Source organism: Poecilia reticulata, chromosome 12 (genome assembly GCF_904066995.2).
Source record: "Poecilia reticulata chromosome 12, P_reticulata-male-v2, whole genome shotgun sequence".
NCBI lineage: Eukaryota > Metazoa > Chordata > Actinopteri > Cyprinodontiformes > Poeciliidae > Poecilia > Poecilia reticulata.
The window spans coordinates 31,348,492-31,352,584 of NC_088841.1; the positions used below are offsets into that span (position 1 = coordinate 31,348,492).

At 44.5% G+C, this 4,093-nt stretch overlaps 1 non-coding gene across 1 annotated transcript; it reads right to left on the reverse strand.

Annotated features, from left to right (window-relative positions):
* Positions 1–700: 700 nt before the first annotated feature.
* Positions 701–854, reverse strand: LOC145554449 (5.8S ribosomal RNA). The gene has a single exon (XR_014090407.1). It is a non-coding gene; the product is annotated as a 5.8S ribosomal RNA (ribosomal RNA).
* Between the last annotated feature and the right edge of the window lie 3,239 nt (positions 855–4,093).

The following is a 4,093-nucleotide window of genomic DNA, read 5'->3' on the forward strand; positions in this document are numbered from 1 at the left end:
ACTTACTTACAAATATTTTCTGCTTGCTTTTGGAACAAAAAAACACAATAACCTGACAACCGTTCAGTGAATCAAAAACAGTGTACTGGGTGCATGTTTCCTTTTAGCACCAGTTAAGCTGTGAATGGGTGAATGTGGCAACCTGCATCACTCAATAGATGTAGGAAGAAACAATAGCTTCTGCTTTCTGCTCCATGATAAACTAAATACCCAACATCAATTGCTACTGATTGTTAACAGAAATCTGATAAACTGTTACAACATAGTCATGATATATTATCAACCCAACCTGAAACTGTATGCTCTTCATTTATGGCAATCAACACACAGGTACACACATTAGAAGCAAACAAAGACACCCAATACACAACACTTCCACCTTTGTTCAAAAAGAAACCAGAGGATATTTTTATGATGAGCACAGAGTTCTGCAAAACGACACAAAGAAAGTTTGGAATACAAGGGTAGGGCACGGTCCCGGAGCGGGAACCGAACGCGTCGCGCCGGGCGTCCCGGACAGTCTGCACTTAAGGGGACGAAGGCCTCGGGGAGCGACGGACGGACTGATGGGAGCGGGAGAGGGGGAGGACGGACCGAGGTCCGCCCGCCCGACCGCTCGCCCGCCACCCGCGCCGGGCCTGCGACAAGCCCCAGCCGCGGAAGGGGAGCCGGAGAGCTCCCCTTCCGATTGATGACAAAGCGACCCTCAGACAGGCGTAGCCCCGGGAGGAACCCGGGGCCGCAAGGTGCGTTCGAAGTGTCGATGATCAGTGTATCCTGCAAATCACATTAGTTATCGCAGCTGGCTGCGTTCTTCATCAACGCACGAGCCGAGCGATCCACCGCTAAGAGTTGTCTGTTTGTTGTTGTTGTTGAGGACAAGCTCAGAGACTGGGGGTTTGACAAAAGCAACCGACTGGCGCTCGACTCGCCGAGGGCCCCCGCCCAACAGGGCGAAGGTCCACCGCCGAGGCGAGTCATTGAACCCCCCGTGCTTGGACTGGTTTATTCTCCGCTTCAATCAAAATGATTTGTGAAAGAGGTTTCACAAATCACAAACATGGCTTTATTTATTCCGGTTGAAGCGGAGAATAATCCAGTCAAAGTTTCAAGTCTTTAGGTGTAGTACTTTTTAAATAGAGTCGATTAAAGGTACAGACTGTACTGAAAAATTAAGTGGAATTGCCCTTTTAGGTATTGGAAGCTACAATTGGAAACCAACTTGAGCTTTGTCAAAAAAGAAATATAAAGGAATAACTAATAGATCCTTATTACACAGGAATTAATATTTATAAAGTCATTATTTCACATGTTAATGAATCAATGTATATCATTATTTTGTGCAACTCAATCTTCATTTTGATACTTCACAGTTTTTTGGATTTCTTCTAAGGCTGCACAGTGGCGCAGTTGGTAGAGCTGTTCCCTTGCAGGAAGAAGGTTCCCAGTTTGATTTCCGGGCCCGGTCTTTCCTCCCACAGTCCAAGAACATGACTGTCAGGTTCATTGGTGTCTCCAAATTGCCCCTAGGTGTGAGATTGTGTGTGCATGATTGTTTGTCCTGTCTGTCTCCTCTGTGTTACCCTGCGACAGACTGGTGACCTCTGCCACCTGACATGAAATGACTTGATGATGAAGTTTGTAAATGCTGGCTGACCCATTGGGGCATGGCCAGATGGCTGTCCCTCACCATATGCACACGATTGTCTCTAAATCACACACTTGTCTACCGATTGGAACCAAACTGGATATGTATGACCTTTGTTCACCGCTAAAGAGTCCAAAAGGATTGAATTGTAATTTGACTCCACTGCGCCCCCTAGGTCATTCCGTCAGCTATATCTCTTCTCTACATTGACTGATCTGCACCAAATTTGTGGTGCGTCGCCAGGAAACCATGCCGAACTCATCGGTGCATACTGCCTGCCGGACACACGCTTTAACTGCGCCAGACCGTACGCGGTGGCTGGCGGGCGGCAGTGCTGGATGCCCCGCGATGGCTCTAGGCCGGAGCGGCGCTTGGCTGTGAGGGCCGCTTGAGGATCCGCGGAGCTTTAATTCTTATTCTTCTGCTTAATGAATTGGCTTTTTGGTGGCTTTATCATATTCGAAAAGTCACCTAAATTGGTGGACCCAGAGAATGTTTAAAATGTACATATTTCAAGGTCTATGCAAAATCTCAAAAGAAGCAGTTTAACGGCACCCACTACAACATTTCAAAAGTCCTTTTCCTATTCACTTACTTTATCATAGAGACTTGAAATTTGGTACCGTTGTAGAGCTCCCCAAGACACTCAGAATTTACAATTAATGTCATAGTGCAAGTATGAAAGGAAGTCAGCCATTTTGGATTGAACCTTCGATTTGGACCCCATGTTGGCTGTTTACAGATGTCATATTTGATCGATCTCCTCCTGTGGAGTTTCCTCCTAGTTTGAGCAGACCTGAAGTATTGCAGTTGTTCTTTCCATTGCTAATATGGATGTTTTGATGAAATATGGGGTTAAAATACCTAGTGCAGTGTTGATTAAATATGCAACAAACACAGAAGCTGATAATGAAGTAGCTGACTTTCTGACTGATTATGGGTCAATGGAAAAGTTTGAATCTATAACTGATTCTGACTCAGATTTTCATAACTGTATAATTACTGTATAATTTTTGAATTTGCATCAGGGAGTGCGTTGGAGAGGTTGCGTAAAATTTTGCCGTACTTGTATAGTTGCCAAACTGAGAAAATTACTTATGAAATTGAAGAACTTTCAGTGGTTTGTTCTGAGTTAGGTACCAAAATAAAAACTCAAACTTACCTGAGTGAAATGAAAAATGTGGCTAAGCTTACAGGTCAGAATAACACAGATGTCCTTAAGAGTGTAATGTCTCTACTGGGCCAGTCCATCACTGAATTCTGTCCAGTCCCATCTTCCTTGAAGATTCCTTCAGATGAAGATGATGCAACCATGGCTGCCTCCAGTACAATAGCACAGAGTGTTCATCTCAAGCCAGAAGATGCCATTGCAGATGATGGAGAGTTGCCACACGTCCAATCTGATCCTACAGCACACTACGCATCACGACCTTCAGGATCTTTGCCAGCCATGTCCTTCTCAGATATAAACCCACCTGGAGTGCAGAGGTATGTGGTTGAGTACATCATAAAAAGTGACGATAATGCAATGCACATGTCCTCTTTAAAACTTAGATCATTTTCTGGTCGAACTCCAAGACCACAACATGAAATATGAAAGACACAGCAAGACTATGAAACTTGGCGATCTGGTGTTGACCTTCTGTTAAAGGATCCTGCTGTGTCAGACCTGCAATGCTCAAGAAATATTTTTGACAGTCTATCACCACCAGCTGCAGATATGGTTAAACATCTTCAACAGGATGCACCTCCCTTGAGTTATCTCAAAATCCTTGACTCTGCCTATGGAACAGTCCAAGATGGTGATGAACTGTATGCAAAATTCATGGAGCAGTTCCAAGATGCAGGTGAAAAACCATCAGTTTATTTACAATGCCTGCAAGTGACTTTGAACCATGCTGTAAGGAGGGGTGGTGTATTAGCTGCTGATTTTGAAAAACATCTCCTGAATCAATTCTGTCGTGGTTGTTGGGATGACACCTTAATCTCTGAGCTCCAACTTAAGCCGCGCAAGTCAAAGCCACCATCTTTTGCAGAACTGTTACTATTGTTGAGAACAGAAGAAGACAGGGAGGCTGCTAAAGCTCAGCGCATGAAACAGCACCTTGGCTCTAGTAAACCCAGAGCTAGTGTGCATTCGCATCATGCTTATGCATCAGTTGAAGAAAAGAGTGCTTATGATAACTTGACTACCATCACCCAACAACTTGCTAAGCAGTTAGCTGATGTACAGAAGCAATTGGCTGCTCTTGCAATTGCTCAGTCTGGTCAGAAACAGGCTGTCTTGCCAAAATCTATGAATGTTGCAAAGTTCAAGCAGCCTTCACAGATTAGTAAAAGTTCACCTCAATCTTCTCTCAAAAATGCAGCTTCCCCACCCAAGCCAGGTTACTGCTATAATTGTGGAGAAGATGGACATGTAAGACCAAAACGTGACAATCCTCC